This window comes from Mauremys reevesii, unplaced genomic scaffold (assembly GCF_016161935.1).
Source record: "Mauremys reevesii isolate NIE-2019 unplaced genomic scaffold, ASM1616193v1 Contig66, whole genome shotgun sequence".
Classification (NCBI taxonomy): domain Eukaryota; kingdom Metazoa; phylum Chordata; order Testudines; family Geoemydidae; genus Mauremys; species Mauremys reevesii.
This window is the reverse complement of record NW_024100880.1, coordinates 311,030-324,320: the sequence shown is the minus strand read 5'-3', so window position 1 is coordinate 324,320 and position 13,291 is coordinate 311,030. Positions and strand designations below refer to the sequence as shown.

Genomic DNA, 13,291 nt, shown 5'->3' with positions numbered 1-13,291 from the left:
ACACACTGGGAGCTCATGCTTAGCTGATTATCCACCGTACCCCCTCAAGTCTTTTTCAGAGTCACTGCTTCCCAAGATAGGATTCCCTATCCTGTAAGTATGGCCTAAATTATTTGTTCCTAGATGTACACATTTCTATTGGTCTGTATTAAAATGTACATATTGTTCGCTTGCACCCAATTTCCCAAGCAACACAGATCGCTCTGTAGCAGTAACTTGTGTTCTACATTATTTCCCCTTTTGCAATTTTTGTGTTATCTGCAAACTTTATCAGTGATACTATGCTGTCTGCCAGGTCATTGATAAAAATGTTACAAAGCATAGGGCCAACTGATCCCTGTGGGATCCCCATAGAAACATACCCTCTTCTCTTAAACACTACAAGGCCTGGAGGGAATACTTCACCATGTGCAGGTCTTGTGTCAGTTACTATGTGTTCTATATGCGATTGTTCAGATGAGTTGAAGGGACAGGCAGATTGAGGTGTGTGATACAGGAGGGCCTGGGAGCAGGGGTAGAGTGGTAGCCTCAGGCTAATTAAGGTGTGGTTCCCTGTAGACTAGGGAGGGTTGCTACAGGTTAATTGTAGCACCTGTAGTCAATTAAGGCCCCATCAGGAACCTAACGAATCCCCCTGCTTCAGACAGTCAGGGGAAGAGGAGGAAGGAGAGAGGACTAGAGCTTGGAGGTGTGTTGTGAGATTTGAAAGATCAGAGAACCAAAGTAAGGGAGACTCCCTCCCCCAACATCTAAGGACTGAGGATAACCCCACCCAAGGGGGAAGAGGGTAAGAAACCCGCAGAGGTTGAGAGGGACTCAGAGTGAGGAGAAAACCTAGACCCCTTCCCCGCTTCCCTCCTCTACCACCTTCCCGGGCCACTAGTGGGGCCCTTGGCACCCAAGAGCAGGGTCAAGGGGTAGTGTCTTAGCCCCTCCCAAGAAAAGCGCAGGACCCACCATACAAACATTGGCCATCTTGTTACAGGTGCTATTTCTAATGGGTGGGATAGTCCTAACAATACACTGTAATGACCTGCTGGTTCCCTACTGGGTACCCCCCATCTAGAATGGTAGGAAGAGAAAGGACTAAACCAGTGGTCCCCAAAGTGGTGCCCGTGGGTGCCATGGCACCCGCCAGGGCATTTATGTGTGCCCGCCTAGTGCCCAGCAGGGGACCTGCCGGGGACAGAGAACTCAGGCTGCGGGCACGGTGTTCTCGGTCCCCGGCAGGTGCGGGGCCTGCCTAGTTCCCAGCAGAGAAGAGAATCTGGGGCCCTGCGCCTGCTGGGGACAGAGTACTCCAGGTACTGCGGGCACCGGTGTTCTCTGTCCTTGTGGCTTTTCTCCGGCTTCTCTCTGGATTCATATATTATGTAATATTAAATATGTTTTTTTTGTATTATTTAATGTACAAATACAAAATAAGCCTTCTGAAAACATGAATATGCTACTGGTCACAAAAAGGTTGGGGACCACTGGGCTAGGTTATTCTGGTAGAGGAAGAACCTAGATTAGCATCTCACCAGTAGGGGGCGCTGTGTTAATCAGAATGAGGAGGAAAGAGACGTGACATCCTGTGGACAGAAGGAATCAGGCTGGGAGAGCGAGAGGGCCAGTGTGTGTGGGGTGAGGAGAAGGCTGTAGGCAGCGAGGACAGAAAGCCTGGCAGTGGTATCCTGAGAGCCAGGGCAAGGAGGCAGGTGGGAAGGGGAGAGCTGATCAGAGAAGCAGGCTGTGGCTGGCGGGCTGGGAGCAGCAGCACCAGGACATGGGGGGTGGAGCAGCCTGCAAGCAGGAGGCGAGAGGCAATTGCTAAGGCTTGGTGACACAGGAGGACAATGCACAGGGATGCTGAGGAGACCAGAGATGACAGGGCTGAGCTCTGGCCAGTGGGGTTGCAGACCAGCCCTGAATTAGCTGCCATGAGAAGGATGGGCCAGAAAAGGCACTGGGTGCCAGCCGGTTCTCAGCGATACACTTTCTGGCTGGGCTGTGTTATCAGTAGCTGGGGTGACAATGCAGATTTGGCCATGCACTGCTACAGGCTGGGGACTGACTGGCTAAGCAGCAGTTCTGCAGAAAAAGATCTGGGGATTACAGTGGATGGGAAGCTGGATATGAGTCAGCAGTGTGCCCTTGTTGCCAAGAAGGCCAATGGTATATTGGGCTGCATTAGTAGGAGCATTGCAAGCAGATCAAGGGAAGTGATTATTCCCTTCTCTTCAGCACTGGTGAGGCCATATCTGGAGTATTGCATCGAGTTTTGGATCCCCCACTACAGAAGGGATGTGGATAAATTGGAGAGAGTCCAAAGGACGGCAACAAAAATGATTAGGAGGCTGGGGCACATGACTTATGAGGAGAGGCTGAGGGAATTGGGATTATTTAGTCTGCAGAAGAGAAACGCGAGGGGGGGTTTGATAGCAGCCTTCAAATACCTGAAGGGGGGTTCCAAAGAAGATGGAGTTGGGCTGTTCTCAGTGGCGGCAGATAACAGAACAAGAAGCAATGGTCTCAAGTTGCAGTGGGGGAGGTCTAAATTGGATATTAAGAAAAATATTTCAGTAGGAGAGTGGGGAAGCACTGGAATGGGTTATCTAGGGCGGTGGTGGAATCTCCATCCTTAGAGGTTTTTAAGGTCTGGCTTGAAAAAGCCCTGGCTGGGATGATTTAGTTGGGGATTGGTCCTGCTTTGAGCAGGGGGTTAGACTAGATCAGTGGTCCCCAATATGGAGCCTGCGGGCACCATGGCGCCCGCCCAGGCATTTATATGCACCCGCTTAGTGCCCAGCAGGGGACCTGCCGGGGACAGAGAACTCAGGCTGCGGGCGCGGTGTTCTCTGTTCCCGGCAGGTGCAGGGCCTGCCTAGTTCCCAGCAGGGGAGAGAAGCCGCGGCCCTACGCCTGCCAGGGACAGAGAACTCTGGGGCTGCAGGCTGCGGGCACCGATGTTCTCGGTCCCTGGCAGGTGCGGGGCCGCAGCTTAAGCCGGAGAGAAGCCGCGGCCCCGCGCCTGCCAGGGACAGAGAACTCTGGAGCTGTAGGCGCTGGTGTTCTCGGTCCCCGGCAGGTGCGAGGCCCACCTAATGCCCAGCAGAGAAGAGAATCTGGGGCCCTGCGCCTGCTGGGGACAGAGTACTCCAGGGCTGCAGGCATCGGTGTTCTCTGTCCTTGTGGCTTTTCTCCGGCTTCTCTCTGGATTCATATATTATGTAATATTAAATATGTTTTTTTTGTATTATTTAATGTACAAATACAAAATAAGCCTTGAAAAATTGTTGGCGCCTGCCACGCTCTTCTGAAAACATGAATGTGCTACTGGTCAGAAAATGGTTGGGGACCACTGGACTAGATGACCTCCTGAGGTCCCTTCCAATCCTAATCTTCTATGATTCTGTGAAATGATGGGTAATGATCAGAGGGGAGTCCCAGCCCCTTTGTGGGAAACACATTAATGTTGATATTTATTCACATTTACTCTTTACAGCCCTTTGGGGAGAACAGAGCCATGTTCAATTTCCTTTTCTTTCCAGCCCTTTTGGGAGAGCAGGAGTGACAGCTCCAGTTCAGGGCAGTGTGCACACATGTGGGGTTGTTACTGCCTTAGTGAGTAAAGTCATTGTTTTCTAATGTCAAAATATGCTGCATTTGTGGTTTCCTAAAAGCCACCGGATTCTGTCCTCGGCTGCACCAAGTTCACATCTGGCACTGCTGAGAGACTTCGAGGAGAAGATATTGGCTGTAACCCACCTTCCTACTGCACTGATCCTGGGCCAGGTGGGGGCCAAAACAGCCTCTGGAATAACTTAGAGGAATCTCAGGGCTGCTCTAAGTTACTCCAGCTGCTGTGCCAGGCTAGGATCCGGTAAAGTGTCATTGCACTCCACCCTGCCCCTCCTAACCTCTCTGCCCTTCCTATGCTGAGGCAGGAGGGATGCTGTGGAAGGGTGCCAAAAATGTGGTTAGACCTGCTTTGCACCACCTAAGGATTACCCTGTATTGAGGGACCTTTGGCTGCCCCTTTAGGACAATTACCCAGCTACTTTGCCTGCTGAACAGGGCCCAGGGACTGAGCCCACTGCAGTACTCAGAACTCCTGCATCTTGGTGGGAGTTAGAGCAGGTGATCATTGTGGCCCCTTCTAGCCCTATGTTCTGCAGTTCTCTCATTATTCACTTGTTTAACTAGCAGAATGTGACCAATGAAGATATCAGTGAGTCTCTGTTCTTTGCCTTGGGAGCAGAGTGGGGCTGGTCCATGGCTGGGTTCTATGCAGGTTATTGTGACCTTGATAAACAGAGTGTAACTCACCAACTACAGTGTTAACAGGCACAGACTAAAGGGAACCATCTGGTACTTACTGCAGTGTCTGTAATTTGCAGTTTGGATGTTTTAATCCTTCACACAGCAGCTGCACTCCTGAATCTCCTAGGTTGTTCCACCTTATGCCGAGCTCTGTCAGGGTCTGGCTGGTGCTGAGAACAGAGGACAGATCCCCACAACAAGCAACTGTGAGATCACAATACCCCAGTCTGTAGGATATGAAGATATACAGAGAGCAAAATGATGACTTGTTTATGCCTCTTCCTCTGCATTTCCCCTTCTTGATACCTGTGTGTAACTCTAAAGCAGGGGTAGGCAACCTATGGCATGTGTGCCGAAGGCAGCATGTGAGCTGATTTTCAGCGGCACTCTCACTGCCCAGGTCCTGGCCACTAGTCTGTGGGGCTCTGCATTTTTCTTTAATTTTAAATGAAGCTTTTAAAAGGTTTTAAAAAACTTATTTACTTTACATACAACAATAGTTTAGTTATATATTATAGACTTATAGAAAGAGACCTTCTTAAAACACTAAAAGGTATTACTGGCACGTGAAACCTTAAATTAGAGTGAATAAATGAAGACTTGGCACCCCACTTCTGAAAGGTTGCTGACCCCTGTTCTAAAGTGATTCTTAATTTGGAGGCAATAGAGAAATCATTTCACTTTGATTCAGATTACAAAAAGACTCCTACATGAGGCTCTAGACCAGGGGTGGGCAAACTACAGCCCGCAGGCCATTTTAAGCCGGCCCTCAAGCTCCTACTGGGGAGTGGGGTCTGGGATTTGCCCTGCTCTGGTGCTCTGGTGCTGCAGCCAGGGAACAGGGTTGGGGCTGTTCCACACGGCTGCCGAAAGCAGCCACGTGGCCCCGCTCTGGCACTCCAGCTGGGGAGCAGGGTTGTGGGCCACTCCATGTGGCTCCCGGAAGCAGCGGCATAGCCCCGCTCCGGCTCCTATGCACTCCAATGTCCTCCTCCGGTGCTCCAATGTGAGCTGCAATGGTGGTGCCTGCAGATGGGGCAACGTGCAGAGCTGCCTGGTTGCGCCTCTGTGTAGGAGCTGGAGAAGGGACATGCTGCTGCTTCTGGGAGCCATTTGAGGTAAGCACCACCTGGAGCCTGCACCCCTGAGCTTCTCCCCACACCCCAACCCCCTGCCCCAGCCCTGATCCCCCTCCTGCCCTCTGAATCCCTCCATTCTAGCCCAGAGCACTCTCCTGCATGCCAAACCCCTCATCCTCAGCCCCACTCCAGAACCTGCACCCCCAGCCTGCACCCCTTCCCGCACCTCAATCCCCTGCCACAGCTTTGAGTCCCCTCCCGCCCTCCAAACCCCTCAATCCCAGCCCAGAGCACTCTCCTATACCCCAAACTCCGCATCCCCCAGCACCACCCCAGAGGCCGCAACCTCAGCCGGAGCCCTCACTCCCCTGCACCCCACTCCCCACTGCAGCTCACAGTCCCCTCCTGCACCCTGAACTCCTCATTTCTGGCCCCACCCCAGAACCCGCTCCCCCAACCACAGCCCTCACCCCTTCCCACACCCCAACCCCAATTTTGTGAGCATTCATGGCCCACCATACAATTTCTATTCCCAGATGTGGCCCTCAGGCCAAAAAGTTTGCCCACCCCTGCTCTAGACCTCTAACACACAATTAGAGCTACAACCAAAACCCCAGTAGCATTAATTATTCTAATAGGAACTTATCCATTCAGCTACAGAAAACACCTTCTCAATCCTCTTTAAAACCCCAGTCAAACAGAGGCTCATTGCAGCATGCCCAGAAGGTCCGTAAATGTGGGGGATTTTGGACTGCGGGAAAGGGAAAGTCCCAGAGCCCTCACAGAGGCCAACCATCCCTTCTCTTTTATAACAAAGGGGGAATCAGCTCAGGTGCCTGTGCTGACTGCAGTTGGGGCAGACACAATCCCTCAGGTAGGCCAGTCCCAGGTCATTTAGGGCTTTATAGATCAGAACCAGCCTCTTAAACTCCACCCAGAGACCAATGGGCAACCAGTGCAGATCCTGGAGCCATGTGCTCCCAGCAGGATGCCATGCTCAGTAAGTGACCTAGCACTGTCTACACTGGGGCTTAGGTCGGCTTAACTAAGTCTCTCGGTGGTGTGAATTTTTCATGCCCCTGAGTGACGTAGCTGGGTCAACCTAACTTTCTAGTGTGGACCAAACCTTAGTGAGTAAAATAAACAGAGGACCTACAGAAAATATCTACAGGGCATGAAGAGGCTCTGTGTGACCCAACTTCTGTCTAGTAAAATACAAGAAATCTACAGTGTGGTGGGGTCTCTCAGCTGTACGCAGGAGGAGAGTAGGTGTTTTTGGGTGATCATTAGATGAACCATTTGGGATTTTTTCAGTGACATAGTTTTTCCATCAGAAAATGCAGATTACTCACACACTTTTTGTGGGAACGTCGTGGTGTTGATGGAAGTCCTGTCAGAAAGGTCTTTCTTAGCCAGGCTGGACTTTCAGGGCAAAACTACAGAGAGAGCAAGCCTAGAATAGCCAGTAGCCCTGTGGTTGGGGCATTCACCTGGCCTGTGTGAGGCCCAGCTTCGTCTCCTCCCAAATCAGGCAGAGCAGTGACTTTAACCTGTGCCCCCCACACCTCAGGTGAGTGCCCTGACCAGTGGGATCACAATGCAGAACGGGGGAAATATTAAGTTTTCTCAGGATAGAAAACAGTTTTCCACAGCTGCCAGGAGTACGGATGCCTCAGTAGACAAAGCTCAGGTCACTGTTAATAAGCACAGACTGCAGGAAACCAGCTGTTACTTACACTAGTTTCTGCAGTTTGCAGTCTGTGTGTTTCAGTCCCTCACACAGCAGCCGCACGCCTGAATCCCCCAGTTTGTTATCCACCAGTTCCAGCTCTGTCAGGCTCTGGCTGGTGCTGAGAATAGTGGAGAGATCCCCACAGCAAGCAGCTGTGAGGCTGCAACTCCCCAACCTACAAGAGACAAATACACAGAGAGAGAAGTGATCATTTGTTTCTTCCCTGTTGGCTGTGGTTCCCTCACTGGTGTCGGTGTCTGTCTGGAGAGGGTTTCATTTCCATTCTGGAGGGAGGGAAGGATGGCTCTTGCCACATGTGCCACTAGCCAAATTCTTAGGGGCTAGGGACATCCCAGGTCCTCAGCGAGTAAGGGAGGTGAGTGTCCCATTCTACTCATCACCGGTGAGGCCTCAGCTGGAGAACTGTGTCCAGTTTGGGGCATCACAGTTCAAGAAAGATGTTGATGAATTAGAGTCCAGATGAGAGCAACAAAAGTGAAAAGAGGTTTAGAGAACAAGCTCCACAAGAAAAGGGTGAAAGACTTGGGCATGTTTAGTCTACAGAAGAGAAGGCTGAGGGGCAACATAACAGTCTTCAACTATGTGAATGGTTGTTATAAAGAGAATGGTGATCCATTGTTCTCCAGGTCCACCAAGGGTAGGACAAGAAGTAATCAGCTGAATCAGCAGCAAGGGAGATTTAGGTTGGATATTAGGAAACACTTTCAAACTATAAGGAGAGTAAAGTCCTGGAACAAGTTACCTAGGGAGACTGTGGAATCCCTGTCCTTGGAGGTTTTTAAGAACAGGTGAGACAAACACCTGTCAGGGATGGCCTACGTTTACTTAATTCTGCCTCTGCACTGTGGGATGAACTTGATGGCTTCTCAAGGTCCCTTTCAGCCATATATTTCTATGGAATGGAAGGTGCAGGGCCTGGGGCTGGTGGGAGCACAAGCATTACAGTTCTGGAAACCCAGCAGCCAGAGCTACCATGCTAGCAGGCACAAACGGGAGGAGACCAGCCGGTACTTACAGTATTTTCTGCAGTTTGCAGTTGGGATGTCTCAGTCCCTCACACAACACCTGCACGCTTGAATCTCCCAGCTTCATCCCCCAAAGGTTCAGCTCTGTCAGGGCCTGGCTGGTGCTGAGAGCAGAGGAGAGAAACCCACAACATACAGCTGAGAGTCTGCACCCCTCCAACCTGCATGAAATGAAGAGAGAATGGAAAACAATTCATTTCTGACCCATGCACTGTGTTCCCCTCACAGATGTCCATGTAAGTCTAGAAAGATTTGTTATTGTGGGAGTGCAGGGAGAGATGACAGCGCTGTGGGAAGAGGCCAGGGGGAATAAAAACACAGAAGGCCGTTAGTGTGGATTTCTTCCATGCACGCCTGTCAGGCAGGGTTTAGCTCTCATTTATGTTGGTGTAACTCTGGAGCATCCCTTGCAGTCAATAAAGGCAGACTTGCAAATACAGAGCAGCTGAGAGCACAGTCTGGCTCATTATGTTGGTTACCCAGCATTCCACAAGTGACTGTTCACTTGAAGTGAAGGGAGGGGGCAGGTTGTGGGGTCACTTTTAGTGGGTTGGGAGGGGGAAGGTCATGGCTGGAAAATAGTTCAAACGTTTTCATTGCTAGCGCTCTGGATCCCTTCTGGTCTAAGCAGATGGAGCCAGTATAAGCTCTCCAGCCCAAAATGTTCCCTAGGGCTGTTTTGGGGCAGATTTTCGAGACAAAAGCACCAGCAAAGTGAATGTCAAAATCAGCCTTCTGTTACTGCAGCTGCTGTCTATCACTGGAGGTTTAGGGTTAATGCCACCAACTCCTAATCCAGGGACCCCCACTCTTTCCCCAGAACATCAGACCCATGGCTGGAGGGCTGAGCTGCTTCTGTCCCCATCTCAAAGCTCTGCCTGTCAGTATGTAGGTGGACAGGACTCATCTCAAAGCTCTTTGTTTTTTCTCCACCATCAGTGACGACTGGCCTCTCTTCCCCCACAGCCCTGCAGAGAGTGATGGTGGCACCTCTCCCTGGTGGCAACTGCCCCATCTCTCCCTCACAGCTCGGTGGAGGGTGGGGAACGAGTAACTCACTGAGAGTGATATGGGGTGGGGGGGCGGGAGGGAAGATACACAACTGAAGTGTGTCTGCTTCACTGCTGTGCTGCTCTGACAGATCTACTGGAATAGTCCATGGAATAGTCTCCCTCCGGAAGGGGTGGAAGCTCCATGACTTGGGCCATCATCACAGTAGACTAGACAACTCATGGGGAGATACACTGTAGGGAGCAGGGCACAAGGTGAAATAATGGCCTTGTGAATCTGGTGCAGTGCCCAGCCCCCACCAGTTTTGGATCTAATGTGCTGCAGAGAAGGGGTCTCTGGAAGTTGTGTTAGTGACAGATCACTCCTACATCACCACCCACCACACTCTGATTGACAGCTGCCTCAGAAGGAGGCAGCTTGTGCCACTCACTGGGCTGGGGTATGTGCACTCAGCTGCTTTGACGCCATGGAAGGCTTTAAATCTGTGCAGAAAAATGTCACAAGTTTTAAAGTTAATATATAAAGGTGTCAAAGTCATTAAAGTTATCTTTAAAATGGGCTGTTAGTGGAAGGGTAAGAGAGTGCTCTTTTTTTAAAAAAAGCCCAATATTAAAGAATTGGTTTAAAAAAAATAAAATATTTATTCACTGGGACCGTGTTACCAGCTGTCTGCTGTGGGCCCACCTTTGCTTAATATTTCCATTTTCCAAACAGGGCAGGCTGGGTGCATGTTGTGAGCCATTGACAATGGTGCTGGAGAGACACTGAACTCTCAGTTTTTCCATATACCTACAGGGGGCAGACACCAGCTACAGCCCCTGTGAAGCACTTTACATAGATGTCATCAGAAAATACACAGAGGAGACCAAATATTACTTACCCCAGCATCTGTAATTTGCAGTTTGGATGTTTCAGTCCCTCACACAGCAGTTGAACTCCAGCCTCTCCCAGAGAAAAATTATAACTGAGGTCAAGATCTGTCAGGCTCTGGCTCATGCTGAGAACGGTGGAGAGATCCCCACAGCAAGCGCCTGTGAGACCGCAAAATCTCAACCTGCAAGAGAGACAAATGCAGAGCAGATCCATCAGAAAATGAATGAGGCTCATCACAGCCGTTCTGACAAGTGGCCCACCCAGCATCTCCTTTCCCTGACCAATCAGTATCAGGAATGAGCCACAAAACCATCCCTAGACTCTGTCCTAAGACCCATCCCTTGACCAATGAGAACCCAGAACCAGGTTTGGGTGTGACTTCCTGCATTTGCCCCACTGCTTGCACTATAAAGAGAGAGAGAGAAAGTGAAGTTTCAAGGAAGGCTCTAGGAAAGGGTCAGGAGGAGGAAAATGGGGAAGATGGATGGAGAAGTTTAGAGGGTGGAAAATATCAGAAGAGAGAAGTTAATTGGAGGGTAAAACAGACAGTACAAAACAATGAGGAAAAAAGAGTCAGAGAAAAGGAGAGAAGAAAACTTTCAAGCAGAGAAAAACTAAAAATAGTAAAGGGGAGATCTAGTGGCACTCTGTTACATTATTTTATATCAAGTTTGATGCCACAACATTGCAATAAAATATACTCATGACATGTGGCCAACCCCAAAAATTTCCAAAATCATGAGTCAGGCTCCAAAAAGTCACGATATCGGCTTAGATTTCATGGGATTATTTTTTACAAATACATTTTGGGTTCTTCTTCTTTGTCTTCTGGTTTTTGAGACTTTAGGGTTTGTGTTTTCAGGCTCTATCTGTAACCACAAGGGCTAGAAACTTAGCCTTCGTTTTTAAAAAGTGAGGGGCTCACTTATTCACATGACTCCAGGAGCTGTGACTTTAAGAAAAACCATCAAATATCAAAATTTGTGATACAATTATGAGATGGCAACAATATTATATATCAGACAAAGTGACTTCATAGGACAATGGGGTCTCTGTAGCCTGGTTAGGAATGGTAGGTGGGCATGGGAGTCCATTTGACCAGAGCTTAGAGGAGGGAATAACCTGATTTTTGTTTACCTCAAAAACTTTACTGTAAAATAATGGGTTTTCAGTCCTCCTTTAATTGCAAATCTGAATGCAAACTTAATTATAGAATTGCTAGCACTGCCTCCACAAGTTTTTCCCCAATGCTAGTGCTAGGTTTTAGAATATTTCATGCTTGCATCTACCTGAAATAATCATATATATTTAGGGGTCCTGTGGTTTTGATGCACATCTGGTTTCACAGTACGTTACCTGATGCACTAGCAAGTTATCCTAGCACAGAAGTCCAGATGAACAGCGGCTGTGCTCGTATTATTGATTATTTTATTATATTATTTTTATTGCACAACATTCTGACTTTGAAACATATGAAAAGCTTCTAAAATACAGGAAATTGCACCTAACTTTTCAAAAATGTCTGGGTGGCAGTGGCTAGTTCATGCCGCTGCTCACCGCTGCCCGTGCTACCGCGGCTACGCTACTATTTTTAGTGCACTAGCTAAGATCAGCACTAGCATTAATGTGTGTACGTGAGCTGGGAATCACACACCCCCGGTTCCAACTGCAGACAGAGCCTAAGGCTTCAAGGGCAGAGAGCTACTTATCAATGGATAGATACTAGGAGTAGTGATGAGGGGTCCAAGCACAGTATCTGATCTGAGGAACCGTGTTCAGGAAATTCAGGAAGCTGACTACCCAGGGCCTGGAGCTACCCAAGCAAAAATGCAAAAGCCACGAACTGTGGGGAGGCAAACTCCTACCCCCCGCCTCCGGATACATACTTGGAACAGCTAGCTCATGCCACTGCTCACACTACCGTAGCTACATCACTATATTTAGCACGCTGGGTCGATGAGAGCTAGAGCGAGTGTATCTAGTCACTCTGGGAATCACATTCCCAGCTCCGAGTGCAGATGTAGCCTTCATGTGAGCAAAAGACTGTGGGAGTGTCTCATGGGTATGAGACTTTTCCACTCCAATCCAAGATTTACATGGAAGCAGGGCCGGTGCAAGGAAGATTCGCCTAGGGCATGAAACTTCCACCTTGCGTCACCTTCCCACCCAGCTAACTCCCCCCGCCCCTGCAGCTACCCCTGCCCGGGGGGAAACCCCCCCCGACATGGAAGCTAACTCTGCCCGCAGATACCCCGCCCACACATGTGGAAGCTAACCCCGCCCGGAGAGACTCCCCCACCCCGCGCAGAAGCTAACCCTGCCTGGGGAGCCCCCTCCTGCAGCAGCTAATCCCACCTGGGGAGCCCGCCCCAGCTCACCTCGGCTCTGCCTCCTCTGCTGAGCACGCCGGCATCGCTCTAATTCTCCTCCCCTCCCAGGCTTGCGGCGCCGATTGGAGGAGACTTAGAGCGGAGGCTGCATGCTCAGCAGAGGAGGCAGAGTGGAGGTGATCTGGGGTGGGGAGCGGTTCCCCTGTGCGCCCCCGCCTGTTACTGCGGGCAGCCCTCCCCACGCCCCTGCCCCAGCTCACCTCCACTCCATCGCCTCGCCTGAGTGGGCTTTTAGGTGACCTAAGCGGCCGCCTAGTTTGCCTAAATGGTTGCACCGGCCCTGCATGGAAGACACACAAGAAATACAAGCCAGCCTCTGGAAAGTATTACTCTAGGCACCAGCCACCAATCCAGTGCAAATGAGTTTCAGCCACTGCACACAAAATTACTACAGACACAGGCACACCTCAGGATCAAAGCTTGTGTTGAACAAAGCAAGGTTAGTGGCTGAAAAGCCTTTTATCAGCTTGGATTAGATCCCTGACCTGGTCTGCAACCCCAGAGCCTGGCTATCTGACACAGCAGGCTGGGAGCGGGATCATTTCATCCTTCCAGCTGACACTGTGCCCTACAGACCCAGACCAATTTTATTGCCACCCAGCTTCAAATGCAAAAGAAGATCCTTTATAACAAAATCCCTTGAGTACATCTACTTAATCTGAGAGACCAATGACAAGCCCAATAAGACATTCCAATAGCACAGATCTATTACCTACAGAGAGTTCAAGTTTTCTGGAGGAGCTGACAGAGACACTGGCTGACATGGTGATGCAGTTCCTGAGGCTCCTCATTCTTGGAGGCTTAATGATTCACACTGACAATACACCAGATCCAATGCACAAAACTTTCTATTTT

At 49.9% G+C, this 13,291-nt stretch overlaps 1 pseudogene; it reads right to left on the bottom strand.

The window, feature by feature from the left end:
- Window positions 1-13,291, bottom strand: part of LOC120394566 — a 41,384-nt pseudogene that overhangs the window by 3,439 nt on the left and 24,654 nt on the right.